The sequence below is a fragment of the Canis lupus genome, chromosome 29, assembly GCF_003254725.2.
Source record: "Canis lupus dingo isolate Sandy chromosome 29, ASM325472v2, whole genome shotgun sequence".
Lineage (NCBI taxonomy): Eukaryota > Metazoa > Chordata > Mammalia > Carnivora > Canidae > Canis > Canis lupus.
Genome location: NC_064271.1, coordinates 39,075,533 through 39,092,580, shown reverse-complemented (window position 1 = coordinate 39,092,580; position 17,048 = coordinate 39,075,533). Strand labels below are relative to the sequence as shown.

The 17,048-nt window shown below is 43.9% G+C and overlaps 1 long non-coding RNA gene across 1 annotated transcript in view; it reads left to right on the top strand.

Moving 5' to 3' along the window:
* The first annotated feature begins 242 nt into the window (after positions 1–242).
* The window catches only part of LOC112650772 (uncharacterized), a 36,130-nt gene continuing 19,324 nt past the window's right edge, over positions 243–17,048 (top strand). The window contains exons 1-2 of the long non-coding RNA XR_004810537.2: positions 243–1,083; positions 3,257–3,295. This is a non-coding gene — a long non-coding RNA (uncharacterized LOC112650772). The remainder of the gene's footprint in view (positions 1,084–3,256; positions 3,296–17,048) is intronic.

Here is a 17,048-nt window from a genome sequence, read left to right as displayed (position 1 = left end):
CCCCAGCGGCCCCCAGGAGGCTGCACCGGACCCGCTGCCGGCTTGTGGCTTCGGGCGGTCTCCATCCTCCACGGATCTTTATTTTACATATTTTACTTTAAAGATGTGATTTGTGTACTCACGGGGCCCCCAGAGAGAGGCAGACACCCGGGGAGGGGGCAGCGGGCTCCCCGCGGGGAGGGCGGGGCGGGACTCGATCCCGGGACCCGGGGTCGCTCTGGGCCGAGGAACGCTCAGGCCGCACAGCCTTAGCCCCCAGGGCTCTGCCCCCCACCCCCAACCAGGCGGTCGGGGCCCGGGCAGGTGCGCACGCACAGGTGGGCGGCCGGCCTTCCCCCCTCCCCCCCGGGGCCCAAGCACACACTCGTGTGCAAGCGGTCACGGCGGAATCGGGCGGCCCAACGCCCCCCTCCCGGGAGGAGAAGGGCGCAGCACAGGTGAGCCAGGCAGGTGAGCCCAGGCCCCAACTGCCGCTCAACCTTCCGCTGTTGAGGGAGCATCGTCTGGTGACCGTGGGACTCTGGGAGGGGCCTAGGCTGCAGGGACAGACCAGGACCGAGCATCATCTGGTGACCGTGGGACTCCAGGACGGGGCCTAGGTCGCAGGGACAGACCAGGACTGAGCATCGTCTGGTGACCGTGGGACTCCGGGAGGGGCCTAGGCTGCAGGGACAGACCAGGACCGAGCATCGTCTGGTGACCGTGGGACTCCAGGAGCGGGAACCTAGGCCGCAGGGACAGACCAGGACCGAGCATCGTCTGGTGACCGTGGGACTCCGGGAGGGGCCTAGGCCGCAGGGACAGACCAGGACCGAGCATCGTCTGGTGACCGTGGGACTCCGGGAGGGGCCTAGGCCGCAGGGACAGACCAGGACCGAGCATCGTCTGGTGACCGTGGGACTCCAGGAGCGGGAACCTAGGCCGCAGGGACAGACCAGGACCGAGCATCGTCTGGTGACCGTGGGACTCCGGGAGGGGCCTAGGCCGCAGGGACAGACCAGGACCGAGCATCGTCTGGTGATCCTGGGACTCCGGGACAGGACCTAGGCTGCAGGGACTAAGACCAGGACCGAGCATCGTCTGGTGAGCATGGGACTCCAGGAGCGGGGACCTAGGATGCTAAGACCTATCCTAAGACCAGGATAGGGCATCGTCTGGTGACCGTGGGACTCCAGGAGCGGGGACCTAGGCCGCAGGGACTAAGACCAGGATAGGGCATCGTCTGGTGACCATGGGACTCCGGGAGGGGACCTAGGCCGCAGGGACTAAGACCAGGAGGGAGACGGCCGCCCCAACGCTCACGCTAAAGCAGTAAGCAGCCCATCCGAGGGGTAAGGGCAGGAAATTGAAATAAGGAGGCAGGCGGGGCTTGAACGGGGACAGCCTGGCCTGTGGCCTCGGAAGGCTGGGCCAGCGGGTGGTGTGGCTTCTGGTTGCTTGTCCCCAGTAGCTCCGTGACCCGGTCACATTTCTTTGAAATCCGTTAAAATTGCTTAGTCAGACACGATGGCCTGATTTGAAGGGCTAACGTCCTGAAAACAATTTCCTAAGATTCTGTGACCCGTACCACTATCCGTGGCGTCTGCTTTGGCAAAATGGGAGAGGCGCTCTCTGGTCACTGCTGGCCCTTGTGTATCCCACAGGCGCATCACGAGCCAGCTGGACTTCCTGCTGTTTCTCCAACCCACTCCCCTGCCCATCTTCTCTGACCCCATAGCACATGTGCTCCAGGCCTGCACCACCTCTTGTCCAGGCTCCGTAGCAGCCTTCCGGTGACTGCCCAAGTTTTGCTTTGCTCGGCAGCCTCATGTCCTGGGGTCTAGAAAAATTTTCCTCTTTGTAATTCTCACCCCAGATGGTTCTGGTTATGCCCCCTAGAGACTCCGTGGGTAACGCAGGCTTTCTACCGCACAGCTGTCCTTCCGAGGACGACGTGGGACAGCACTCCTTCTCTGTCCTCTCTCTAGTCGGCCCCGACCCCATTCCTTGGCCTTTCTTACTGCATCATGGCTTCCAGACCCTTCTTCATCCCAGTTACCCATAATTTGATTTATCGTTTTGTAAGATGTGTCCAAAACTGAACACGGTATCTCAGGTGCTACCTGAACAAAGCACCGCCGTTCTATCCCTTTCTTTGAACTAAAACTCTTTTTCAAAGTAGGTTTTTAAGAGTGCAGTTCTGAGTTTTGACAGATAAATACCCCTGTGTAGCCCCCAGCCTGATGGAGATATGGATGGAATACTGTCGCCACTCCAGGCAGGTTCCTCATACCCTTCCTCAGCCCAAACCTGCCACCGATAGTTATTCTGATTTTGATTACCATAAATTCGTGTTGCCCAAATCAGATTTTCACGTAGATAGCGTCACATAGAACGTACTCTTTTGTGATTGGCTTCTTTCAGTCAAAATAATGTTTTTGAGAATCATTCACGTGGCACGTGTCGGCAGCCTGTTCTTTTCTTACTGCCAAGTACTATCCCCTTGAATGGACGTACCACTATTTAGCTCCACTCTTATTGATGGACACTTGAGTGTTTTCAGTTGGAGCTATAATGAATAAAGCTTCTAGAAACAAATAGCTTTATAGACCTTTGCTTTTATTTATCTGGGGTAAACACCCAGGAGTGGAATTTCTGGGTCACAATACAAGCATCTAAATTTATAAGAAATTGACAAGTTTCCAAAATGTCTGTGCCAGCCGTGCACGAGTTCCAGGTCTTTGCTCCACGTTCTTGCCAACATTTAGAATTAGCAGTTTTATTTGTTTTCATTTCAGCCATTCTTCTGGGTGTGAAGTCATTGTGGTTGTAATTTGAATTCATTTAATGAACTCAATCATTTTTCATGTACTTATTGCCTTTTTCCTATCTTCCCCTGTGAAGTGCCTGCTAAGTCTTTTGCCCATTTTTATTGGGTTGCGTACCTTTTTATTACTGAATTATAAGAATTATTTACTGTTAAAGATTTAAAAATTTTTTATATTTAAGTAATCTCTACACTCAACATGGGGCTCAAATTCATGACCCCCAGGTCAAGAGTCATGCACTCCACCGACTGAGCCAACCTGCCACCCCAGGAATTCTCCAAATTATCTGGATACAGATCTTTTATCAGATAGATGTATTGTGAATATTTCTCTCAGTGTGTGGCTTATCTTTTCCTTTTCTTAACGGTATCATTTGATGAGTAGAAATGATTAATTTTTCCTAAGTTTACTGTAACTCCTTTTATAGCTTAGTGCCTTTTTTGTCCTAGGATTCTCATTGGACTGCTCTGGCCTTCAGCTGACATCAGGTAAGTTCTCATGAGTTTACTCAAGAGTCCTGAGCCTGAGACTAAAACAGCCAAACTGGGACTTTTGGACAGATGGATAAATTCTATCAAGCCCTCTCCACCACAGGTTCAGAAGGTAGTTTTGTGCGAGGCATTCACAGACATTACGCGGAAATTCTTATTAGTGATGACATGGTAAGGTAGATATATCCTTGGTATTTCCGACATTACACGTATTTGTGTAATAGCAGAAAAAGGATGGAAATAGCTCAAGAACAGAAACACAGCTGATGAGGGGCACCAGGGTGGCTCAGTCAGTTAAGTGTCTGCCTTCAGCTCGGGTCATGATCTCAGGGTCCTGGATCGAGCCCCACGCTGGGCTCCCTGCTCAGTGGGGATTCTGCCTGTCCCACTCTCTCTGCCCCTCCCCGCCCTGTTTATGTTCTCTCTCTCTCTCTCTCTCTCCAATAAATAAATGAAATATTTTTTAAAAAAAGAAATGATGAAATAAAAAGCCTTTAATCTTTATTCATTCGCTCCCCAATCATTTCTCTGTCACCTGTTATGTGCCAGGAACTATTGCTTGCTAAAGACAGGAAGGGGAAAAAAAAAAAGATAAACATGCTCCCTTCTTTTCAGGGGGCTCTTATCTTAAGGGAGGAGTAAACATAAGTGCAAATAATTAGTCATGATTATGCAGAAGGTGCTTTGGGAGCATTGGAGGAAGAATGGATTCGCTGGGAGGCCAGGGGCGAGCATCACAGAGGAGGCTGCACTTGAACTCAGTCTGGAGAAAGGCATATAAGAGCCTGTCAGACAGAAATTAAGGTGGGCTCCCCAGCAGAGGAAATTCCACATATAGAGGCAAGGACAGAGAAGAGGAATGAGAAGTTTGGGAAAATTACTCTAGTACCTCAATTTTGAGCAATTAAAATGAAAAAAAAACGGCAAATTACATATAGGTGCTCTGATGCTAAAATGATCGATCTGAAGTGGATCTAGACAGAAGAGCATGGATCAGGGAACTAGGGCCCCAGATAGACTAGGAATAACAACAAGAACAACAACAACAAAAGGACTATCTGAACTCAAAGAGTATGACACCCGGTTTCAGTGACTTCCAGTTTCCCCTAAATCCTGGTGGGGAATAAGTGGACATTAGTCATTACATGTAGCATCTGTAAATAAGAGGACTGTTAGGCTGCATATATAATTCCAAAATGCATGTTCAGCTACTCTCAGCAAATCGTTTTGTTGTAATTGCCTAAAGTAAGCGTGCCCTTCAGGTAGTGATAAGGAGAGATGCAAGAAATGGGTGGAACCCACTGACGTTGGCCCAGTGGGTAGAGTAGAGAGGTCCTTGCAGAATGGTGCTGCAGAAGCTCTGGCACACAGTAAGCACTCAATAAATGGTAGCTCAATGGTGACAAGAGGGCATAGAAAAATAACAGGTGAAAATCCACAAGGCAGCCTAGGACAGTCCGGAGATTGCTGTCTCTCTGGGGTTTCAAGTAGGCAAAAAGTCAATTAAGGAAGGAAAATGACGTCTGCATACACACACATCTTAGTCCAAATCTATACTATCTGTGTGGCACCAGAACCCCAAACTGAGAAATTAAATTGAGAAGCGGTATAGGAACATTGAAAACTCTAGGGCTTCGGTGGATGAAAATGTCAAATTGCTCCATAAAGAGAATTCACAACCACTCGTTCACACAACCTCTCAGGAGGGGGGAAAAACCCACTTTTCGAGGGATGAGCTCATAATCAAAGATTGCAAACCACATGAAGAGACAAGCCACCATAAAGGGGAGTTAGGAGGCATAAGAGCTGGAAATAATAGGATGCTCCAAAAATGATTGGAGGACGATTTGAGGACAACAAACACTTGTATAACTTCTACCCACGTACTCAATTTAATTGAAAACGGTTATAAACAATAAAAGGTAACTCCATCTGCAGATTCTTAATGGCCTCTTTTATGCTTCACTCTTGATTTGTGGATTGACTCAGATATCAAAGTCAAAATATAATTTGATACCAATCTGGTCAAAACCTACCCAAGCTGGTTGAAACCAGTCTTTAAAAGGTAATCTTGGAAAAGGCAGAGAAGTGGAAAATGCCAGAGCAGTCCAGTTAAAACAGGCATCTCATTTTGCCCAGGCAATTATACCCACGCGGAAATGGTCATAAATAATTTTATCTATTCATATTTCAGCTACTGCTTCCATTTGGCTGAAGCGTATACTTCTTAGTCATTTATTTTGTTAATAAGAGATGTCAAAGCCTCAACGAAAACTCCACAACCTTTTTTTTTTTTTTTTTTTTTTTTGGATCCTACTCACTGTTTCATTAGGACAACATTCCAAAAAAGCTTTACAGGGTTTATTTTTACCTATTGGATTTTTAACTCTATGACTGCCAGATTTTCATGGGTTAAAGGACCAGAAAATGGCACTGAGGCAAGAACTCCAAGTTCCTGTGTGTCCTTCCAGAACTCTCTTCGGGTAGTAGTTGCTGAACATAAGGGTTTTATGAACAAAGTTTCAGGGACTGAAATGAATGAAATACGGAGGCAGTGACATAGAATGTCCATCTCATTATTTGCTAGATAAAGACATTCAGAGTAAGTATCTACTACAGCCAGAATCTAATTTTTAAAAATATTTTATTTATTTATTAACGAGAGAGGAGAATGAGCTCGGGGGGGGGGGTGGGCAGAGGGAGAGGGAGAAGCAGATGTAGGGCTGAACACTGGGCTCCATGTGGGGCCTGATCTCGGACCACAAGATCATGCCCTGAGCTGAAGCCAGAAGCTTAACCAACCGAGCCACCCACGCATCCCCTTAATCTCATTTTCGAAAGCCTATTTTGACACCAAAATAAGGAAGAACATAATCTCAGAAAAAAAAGAGGGTATTCTTCAAATTTGTATGTAAGTAGCTTTATTAAAAATACATTATAGCATCCCTGTTTTCCCATTCTGCCATGAACTATTAAAATATTTTTTCTGAACTACTAAAATATTGAACATGGTTTCAGGTTGTGAGATAATAGAGTTCCTAAACCTTGGTAATCTCCTCAGTGATAACAACTCTAGGAGCATCTCTTGTTCTAATATTTGGCCTCACCCTTGGTCTCTGACACAGAGCCCCTGAAACCCCTGTAATTTCCCAGGTGACAGGAGTGCTTTGTGCTCTTGGGTGACTTGGGCTGGCCTCCTGAATGGGGGCGGGTCACCAGAAGGACCAAGCCATGATTAGAAGCTGGGAATGTTCAGCTCCGCCCTCCATTGTTTCTAGAGGGAAGAGGGCCTGAAGGTGGTGGCAATGGTTGATCTTGCCCATGCGATGAAGCCTCCATAAAAATTCAACTGGTCTGGGGTTTGGAGAGCTTCTAGATTGGTGAACCACATACTGGGGGAGTGACATACCCCAACTGCATAGGAACAGAAGCTCCCAGACTGCCCTTTATATATCCCCCCATCTGGCTGTTCCTCTGTATCCTTTATCATACCCTTTAATCAACTGGTGAATATAAGTGTTTCTCTAAGTTCTGTGAGCTGCTCCAGCAAATGCGTTGAACCTGATGAGGGCTCATGGGAACCTCTCATTTGCAGCTAATTGGTCAGAAGCACAGGTGACAATCTGGACTTGAGATTGGCATCTGAATCGGTGGTGGGGAGGGGGGCGATCTTTTGGGGACTGAGCCCTTAGGCTGCAGGATCTGACACTATCTCCAGGTAGATAGGGTCAGAATTGAGTTAAATTGGTGCTGTGGGGAGTTGCGCGGCATGGAGAAGACCCCACTCCTGTGGAGTCCAGATGTGTCAGAAGTGAAGTGTTCTGTGTGAGGAGTTAAAGAAAAAGACTTGCAGGAGGTAGACTGAACTATAGGATCCTCCCGGACATAGACTCAGTGTTCCCCAGCTTTGGGGATGCAGGGCACGTGTCCTTGTCACTCTGACTTCAAAGCAGGGGTTTCAAGAGTCCCTATCAACTTCGATACCCTTCAATAGTGACAATGGGCAGACTTTACAGCCCTTGACCTACCATTATAACTAGATTGCCTATAAAATCGTTGGAGTTTAGAGGATCCTTTCTGGTTTCCACAGCACTTACATATGCATTCTCTCCTTCAATCTACGGAAGAAAGAACCCTAATGTGAGAAATTTTATTTACCTCTATCTTGCAGTTAAAAAAAAATGAATGTCAGAGCTGTCATTCATTTATTCATTCATTTGCTCAGATAGTCAACAAATATTTATGTGTCTCCAGACCCTGCAGCACTCACTCTTCTAACCCCCAATGACATGATGATGAATACAAAGTCATCCCCTTACTTAAGATTCTGTGGATAGTTCATGACAGAGCTCACCTGGAGCCCAGGTGTTCTGATGGCGAGCACTGTGCTCTCTGGGAAGCCATGATGCCCATGTATCTCTCCCTTCACCGTGTTCGGTTCTCTCTGCCCCAGGCAATCCTTTCACTTCCCACAGACTGTCTGAGCTCCCTGACCTTGGCCAGGTTGAGACACGTGGCATTCTGGACAGGCTCTCATATTCACACCAACATCTAGACATTAGTTCAACATTTATTTAGGGTGGCTGAGCTCTGGAATGGGGTTGGATGGGTCTGAAGAACAAAGAAGGGGACCACTAGAGGCCACACTCAATCAGCAGAATAAAGGCCCTGCGGCTAACAGGAAGTTTAAAGACTAGATATTGTTTCTTGAACATAAACATGCTGATAAGGCCCTTGATCTTTCCCTCCTACCCAAGTAGCTTATCAGAATATTTCTTCCAAGCATACATAGTTCTTTCCCTGAGAGGAGACCCAATAAATGCAATTTTCACCAGTTCCTAATATTCCAGTAACGCCTTCACTTAACTCGCTGGTCGCCCATCCCTTCATCTTCCTCTACGCTCACTTCTTGTTTGAAACAGCCTCGGCTTAGCGTTTGGCCAAGACATATTCTTATTAGGCTCCACCCAACTCACAGCCTGTTCTTTCCAAGGACCACTTTGGTGCACCTAGAACATTTCATTTTCCCAACTGGATCTCCACACATTTCACCACCTGGTGCCCATCCACCTGAACCTGCACCCACCAGTATGGGATTGGTGTGACGCGTCTCCTGGTCACACGGATGCCCCACGTTTGAATATCACTTTTACATGTATTGCTCATAGTCCTTTGCGCTTGTAAAATCTCGGTAGATACTCTTCTTTCATATATCTGCCAGACTGAGACACGTTGGACCTTGAAGGCCATTTCCAGATAGATATAGGTCTGATAAAGGACTTTTCAACTTTTCATGTCGGAGGGCTCTGCTCCCAGGCTCCCAGTGAAGCTATACTTTCACATCTACCAAGGTCAGAATGACTTGGCAAAACCTCAAAGCACAGGCTCTGGTTCTACCCTGAGCACACGTTGTACATCTGCTTTGTTAAAGAAAATAACAAAAAGGGGCCATTCTGAACAGAAAAGGTAAGAGGTTCCCATAAGATCAAAGTCATACACCCACACATACTAGAAACTTAACGTTGACAACTTTCTGAAATGTTCTTTGTTTGATAATTTGTAACTTTTATGTAAAAAATGTGTACAACCCGATACCAGATGTCCCTCTGCTCTTTGTGTGGATTGTATCTCCCTGGCACCTGCCCTAACTTGGGCTCCAATACAACTCTCTTTAGAATCCCTTTAGGGTTTCTGAAAAGTTTGGTCACTTTGTGTCAACAGATACATAAATATGCAGATTTGCAATATGTCCAATGCAATGTCATGTGATGGATCATTACGCATCTGCTTATGATGCTTTTAGAGTTAAGTGGAAAAGAAAAATAGCAGTTTCAATTCTTCACTAACAACTAGCCCCACACTCTCTTTAATGGGACTTTTAAACTCTCAATGTTTTAGAAAGTAATTGGTGCCCAACCTGAACACATTAGTGGCAAGATGATTGGTCTGCCTTGGAAGTGCCAGCTCAGCAGAGGATAGTTGACAAATCTGTTGCTAACTTCCCGCAAGATGGCCCTTCTATGAATAAACATGCTCAGTTGCAAATACTTGGCAGGCAAAAGCCTGTGTAAGACGATCGTGAACCCCACCCCCCCATTTTCAGTGGCAGTGCAAGCTTCTCTGTGAAGGAATCCTACTGCTTCCACAACCCACTGCATAGTGACCTCCACACCTTTGCTCAGAGGCAAAGAGAGACAGTATGTAGCAGTGATGCACCGCGAGCCCGGGAGTGCCTCTTGGATGCCCGACACATCAAGTGGGCACATCAAGTGGGCCATCAGGTACATGGGACTTGAGCTGATGTGAGCGGTCGGGTAAGTTCCTATGCTTCACTCTCCCAATAAAGAGATACATTCTCAAGCTAGCCCTAGCTTTGGGAAAGCTGCGGGCTTCATCATCAAAAAAATGGGCACTGGGTGTTATGCTATATGTTGGCAAATTGAACTCCAATTAAAAAAAATATGTAAAAATAAATAAGTATGGACCTGCTGCAAAAAAAAAATGCTTTGCACAAATTCGGCAGCCGATAAATATTGGTTGAATAAAATCAAAGAATGGACTGAGAAAAAAAAAAGAATAGATGAATGGAATTGGATTCTTTGCAGCCCAGAGATCGCTACAAACCTCAAATTTATTTTTTTTTCATTTTTGAAAGGTATATTTTCTTTTGAACTGAAAGGTGTTTAAAAATCGTTTATTTCCTTGATACATTGTATTTAAAATTGATATTTGTAATGCTTCTGCTTTTGTCATAAATATATATATGTATTAGCTTTTCTTTCTCTGGATTACTTGTGCTTAAGGTTTTATAAGAAGCTTTAAATAGTGTGATTTGGAGAATAAAATTTCTAAGGAAAAATGGAAAAAAAAAAGATGAGATGGATCGTCCTAGATTTACAGGGTGGGCTCTAAATCCAATGACTGGTGGTGTCTATAAGAGAAAGGACAGGGACATTTGCGACATAGAGACGAGGAGAGAAGGCCATGTGAAGACAGGGGCAGGGATTGGAGTGCTGTGTACAAGGCAAGAAATGCCAGGAACCACCAAATGCTGAGAGAGGGAAAGAAGGATTCTTCTCTAGAGTCACTGGACAAACCTCAAATTTAAATGATAATGAAATTTAACGCTGAGAATTGTACTTTCTAATCCTAACACTGATCTTGGGGAAAGAGATTTTATGCCATACATTTGGGTCCTTTGGATTGTCAGTAACCCATCTTCTCTTTGTCTTTCTACTTTCCTTATTTCAAGGTAGAATTAGAGCCTATCAATATGAGAATTCCAGGAAGAGGTTAATTTGGAGAAAAGTGTTCTCTAAAGCAGCCATTCTAAGAAGAGTATCAACTGTTTCTTGCTTATGAAGACTTAATCGCTTGGCCGGTACTTCCATCCCTTTATTTTTTAAAAAAGATTTTATTTATTTATTAACGAGACACAGAGAGAGACAGAGAAAGAGAGAGAGAGAGACCAAGCAGCAGAGACAGGAGCAGGCTCCATGCAGGGAGCCCGAAGTGGGACTCGATCCCGGGTCTCCAGGATCAGGCCCTGGGCTGAAGGTAGCGCTAAACTGCTGAGCCACCTGGGCTGCCCCCTCCATCCCTTTAATTCCCTCTCTTTTCCTACTTGAATAATAGTTAGCAGAAATTAAGGTATCAAAATCCCTTCTCCCCTGCCCCCCACTCAAATAGCAGGAATCCTGAGTCATAGCACTCCAAGACCCACAAGTAGAAGTGGATGCTTCCTGCAGAAAGAGTAGCTGGAAGAGGCAGGGGATTCTGAGTAAAACACTGTGTCTCCTAGGAAGTCCTCAAGGGCCAACTGAAACCATACACAGGGACAGCCAGTGTCCCACAGCTGCAGACAGCACCTTGTAATATTCATTTCTGTGCCTCGGGTGAACAGGAAGGAGACGCAAGACAGGGTTGCAGAAGGGTGCGTGAAAGAGCATTAGACCTGAGCTTGACCTTCCTCCTTGCTCCAAAGAATGAGAAGGCCCTAATGCTGCAGAGATTTGTTTGCACTAAGAAGCTCTTATTATAAAATGCAATTACCTGTGGGATGATTAGGCCTACAGTACTGGAGATTGCATTAAACTCAATTAAGTCCTCTGCAATCAGAGTCATTATTTTGGGGCAGGGAATGAAAAAAAAAAAAAAAGATGTATAGTCCAGTTAAAAGGGGATGAAAAGGAAAATGATCTAGGGCAGTGTTTCCCAAATCTGCTGCATAAGAATCAGAAGAGCTTGTTGAAAACACAGATTCTCTCCTCCTTCTCCCTACCTCATACCCATTCTGAATCAAGAAAGTCTGGGGTGGAGACCAGGAATCAATTTTTTAAAAATATTTTATTTATTTATTTGACAGAGAGCTGGAGAGGGCCAGAGAGTACAAGTAGGAGGAGTGGAAGAGGAGAAGCAGGCTCCCCACTGAGCAGGGAGCCCAATGCCGATGCCGGGCTGGATCCTAGGACCATGGGATCACGACTTGAGCCAAAGGCAGATGCTTAACCAACTGAGCCACCCAGGTGCCCCCAGGAATCAATATTTTTAAAAAGCTCCCTGGGTCATCTGATATTGCCAAGCCAGGGATGAGCTCTGGGGAAGCGCAGGTCTTAGAGGCTGGTTTGGTGCCCTGACCAAGCTTCAGTGTGATCCTCACCTTGACAGACATTGAACTTGGGTTTGCAGCGGGTTGATCGTAATTGATCTGCTTACAAAGTTTGTAGGAAACTTACGTATGTCAGCTTTTACAATTACAAGGAGGGAGAGTCCTTCTCAGAGGTCAAAATGCCCACGTTTCCTATGCAGAACACAGGCAGAGCACCGGACACTTAATCAGATGGTTGCCTGCTATTGATTTGTGAAATCAGATCAAAGGGAGGCTCCCAATGGCATTTCTATTCAGGCCACAGGCGGTGTGGGAAATAATTCTTTTATGCCCCAGACCAAATCTCCTTAACCTTGGCCAGAGCTAGAGAAACACTGCCAAATTCTTGCTCTCAGACACTTTTTCTAAAGTCTATGCAGACAATCCCCTTTTTGTTTTTTCACATGTTTATTCTCTTTTTAAACAGGATACTATTTTACTAAATTTCTATTTTCTTCCTTGAAGTTGCATTCCATTCATGCATCTCTGGCCACCTATGTCACACTGCATGTATCCACATCACCAGTATCTTGGTGACTGCTTAGATGTGTAACTTATTTTCTATCCTTATGCACTGACCTGATGGTCAACCTCATGAACTTACATTCCAGCAGGAAGAAATTTGTAATAAATATATCTTAAGAACAAAATAAATATATAAGATTGTGTGAGTACTTTGAAGAAACTGAAGTACAGCAAGAGGTAGACATGATTAGCACTGGGAGTTTGGCTGAGGAAGACTTCTTGTAGATGAGAGAGCTAGAACCTCATAAGTGCACTCTCAAACAGTGTGCGTTTCCAAGGTCATGTAGAGCTTTGCATCTCCACCAGAGATACTATCATCGTTAAACTAACAGAGTCAGTAGATGGTTTTGTAAAATTTGTTATGAGAAGCTAATGGAGAAAATACTCATCTAGATAGTCTGAAATCTCTTCCATCATTAAACACAAGGAACATTGGATAAATTGGAACAACTATTTATAAATATGCTATTTTCAAGTGAAATCTATTTTTAAGTGAAGATGTGAGCTTACAATAAAGTAAGAGAAATCACCAGTTAGCAAAAGTAATGAGGGAAATTAAAATCAGTGAGGTCAACATGAGACCTGAAGCTTCAGCTGCTGCCGGGAAGGGGTTTGGATACTAATCCCTGTGTAGGAACAGGAGATACAGCCTTAAAGCCCTAGAGACAGGAAATTGGAATTCAAAAGATAACAGGAAGCCAGGATGAAGCTGTGCCGAATTTAAAAATATTTTTTAAAAAAATCCATTAGTTTTGGGTAGAGGTTTTTAAAAAGAAAAGATAATATCCCTGAGGATTTATAGCTACATAACTATCTGATGTTCAAATTCATTCCATGGGCAAGATCTAGGAAACTCCAAATTCAGATAATAGCATAAAAAGTAGCATTTAGCTAGTGATGCTCCTGGAGTAACTTACAAAAGCAAATGCAAAGCCTCTCTTGAAGAACGTCCCCTTAGCAAGGGCTCTGTAGGGATTTCCAGAGATTCAATTCCTATGAAGGCAAGCTCATAATCTAAAACTGTAAAACATATGCGGAAACAACACTATAAAAATGAGTCACCAGAAGTAATGTGTACAGTACAGAAGGTAGACTTAGAACTTTAAATGCTATAATTCTTGAATAGAAATAATTTTTAGAAAGAAGTTAAAGGATTAAATATATATTTTAAAAAAGGTCTTAAGGAAAAAGTACAAGAGTCTCTGAAAAAAAGCGGAGGCAGACCTTGAAAACTGAACCACATAGAACTTTTAGAAACAAAAAATATGGCAATAACAGCTAAAACTCGGTGGTGAAAGTATTTGCATATCACATATCAAATAAAGGACTTGTATCTGGAATATATAAAGAACTCTCTAAATCAATGATTGATGTACATAATGTGAATGGATCTTAAAGGCATTATACTGAGTGAATTAAAGCCAATCTTAAAGGGTTACGAGCTGCATAAAATTCCCCAAATGAGAAAATTATATATAGAGAGAAGAGATCAGTGGTTGTCCAGAGTTAAGACAAGGTGCAAGGAGGCGGTGGCTATAAAGCTGCACTGGGGCTCCTGGGTGGCTCAGTCAGTGAAATGTCTGCCTTTGGTTCAGGTCATGATCCCAGGGTCCTGGAATCGAGTCCCGAATCAGGCTCCCCACTCAGCATGGAGCCTACTTCTCCCTCTTTCTCTGCCTGCTGCTCCCCCTGCTTGTGTACTGTCTCCATCTCTCTCTCTCAATCCCCCTGTCATATAAATAAATAAAATCTTTAAAGGGGCAGCATGAGGGTGTTCCACTGTGGTGAAAATTGTGATGATGGTGATATATGAATCTATATTTGTGATAAAAGTCATAAAATGGGATGCCTGGGTGGCTCAGCGGTTGAGCGTCTGCCTTTGGCTCACGGCATGATCCCAGTTCGGGGATCGAGTCCCACATCAGGCTCCCTGTGAGAAGTCTGCTTCTCCCTCTGCCTGTGTCTCTGCCTCTCTCTGTGTCTCTCATGAATAAATAAATAAAATCTTTTGTAAAAAATAAATAAAAGTCATAAAATAAAAACATGAAAATAAGAGTATATGCAAAGACTTATGAAATCTGTGATGTAGTTGATAATATTGTGCCAGTTAATTTCTTGGCTTCAATAATGTGCTATAATTATTAATAGATCACCACTGGGGGAAGCCAAACATGAACTCTCTGTGCTATTTTTGCAACATATTATGATTCTATATTTTACAATAAAAGTTATTTTAAAATTATAAAACTATGGAATACCTATTTTTTGGAAGACACATATTTTTAAAAACCAAATGGACATGTTAAAAATAGATAAGTCACAGACAAAAAGAGAATTAGTGAATGAGGAGACTGATCTGAGGAGATCATCCAAAGTCAGTCAGTCCAGGAAGACGAAGGGATGGCAAATATAAAAACATTAAAAGACATAAAGAACAAAAGGAGATGTCTGACATAAATGTAATAGGAGTGGTGGAAAGAAAACCCTGAGAAAATGGAGGAAAGAGAATATTTGAATAGATAAAGGCTGAGAATTTTACAAAACTGATGAAAGATACAAATCTGCAGATTCAAGAAACATAACCAGTTGCAAATGGTTATAAATAGTTATAAAAAACTACCCACCCTCAGACACATTTTAATGAAACTACAGAATAGCAAAGAAAGATTTTTCTTAAAATAACAGAAACGATTCTATCTGTTGCTAATCACAATTTTCTTTTCATTGCAACACCAATTGCTTGATATTTCTTTTGCGCTTACATCTGAAATCTGCTATCCAAATACAGTGATCCCTAGAATGTCCACAGTTTATGGCTTTAGGGGAAAAAAGTACACCCTGTACTGTGTAAACTTCAGCGCAATCTCAGTAATACGAGCTGGATAAATACGACAGGCACATGACTGTGGCTGGCCAAGAACCCAGCAAACTGTACGTCTCCCTTAGTTTTGCTCAACTTGTTTTTGCTCTGTAAACAGTGAATAAATCAAACCTGCCCGTCCTCCCAGCCTGGTCGTGGTAATGGTTCCTGCTTGGCCTGAGGACAGCTCAGTGCAAACATCTTTCAGTTAACTGGTTGAGAGTTCAGAGGGTACACTCGGGATCAGCCCCACACATCCCTTCTCCCTCAGCTACCAATCTCTGGCTTCAAACTGGGAAAAAACTGGACCAAGATAGAAAAGAATAATCCTGTTCTTGTTGCTACTGCTTTATCTCATACCTTGTAGGCATCGGGTCCTTCTCTGTGAATCAGGCGATTTCAGTCACTATTTCAAACTTGGAGTTGATTTACAAAATAGACCAGTGGGCTGAGAATGTTTCTGACTCTCCTGGAAATCTCTGAGTCTTGTTTTTATCCATCTCTTAAATGGTGCAAAACAATAAAACACTGCCACTCTGCTTCTCTTAAAAGAAATATCATGTTACAGCCCAATGCCCCATGGACATATGTCTCACCATTCTATTCTACTGCTGCTTAAGCTGGAGAGGGGAAGGGAAATCATTTATTCGTGCATTTATCTCTCTATAAACATTTTAGTCATTTTTCAAGCTAGAAGATAAAAAAGATGATCTTTGAGGACTAACTGGGAAAAGGTGGAATGATCTTTCATCTCTTCCTGTTCAAATTCTTGGTGGATGAGTAAGGCATGAGGGGACATTTTCTCTGGAGTTCTCCAATACATGGGGCATGTATTCTTCTTCTCCAGAAGAACAGGAGTCATGAAAAAAGCCCATATATAATTTCCTCATTTGGGGGACTTCTGTGACTCTCCCCCATTGAACACCCTACCTGTCCGTCACACTGTCCATAGCTCGGCTGGACTGACAAGTGCATTTCTATTAACAGCATTTAGAAAGGGGTAGATTACAAGTGTCTCAGTCCAAGGAGTATGAATAACGAGAATGAACTACGTGGGGAGGCAGGTGGTATCATCTCTTTCCACATTGAGATTCTTAGGCACAGGGATGGGAACGATTCCCAGTCCGTCCTCTTGGATCTGGGATTCTCTGTTCCCTGAGAATCTGCATAAGTAGGTCATGCAGATGTCATGCGAAGATGATTCCATCTCTGGCCAGAGGTCATCTTGATGCCTTCTTGGGCAAATTTTTAGTATGGAAAGATTTCAGCTAAAATTCACGGTAGAGAAAGATGCAAGATTTTGCTTAATCTTTATAGTTCTTGGCCCCAACTCTACTGTTTTTTTCACCTCTTGCCTACTCTCTTCGTCTGTCTTCTCTCCCTCTTTGAGCTTGAGCTCTTTGTCCTCTCATCCTTTACTTGAAGTGCTGAAATCCTTTCAAAAATTGCTGTTAAATAAAAACAATGAGGAAATGGAAAATTGCTGCCATACTCAGGCTAGGAAATGACTGGAAATTCTGACCATATCAAATAAATATACATGTGTTTTACCATCACTGTGCATTATACCAGTAAACCACAGCTGGCTAACATCACACCTACCTTTGAAAAGTGAACATTGTGGCCATAAATGTTCCAGGATGACGTGGAAGTATTTGCATCCCTTCAATTTCCCATTCAAATGATATGCACGCAGCTGGTATTTCAGTTGTTCCAAA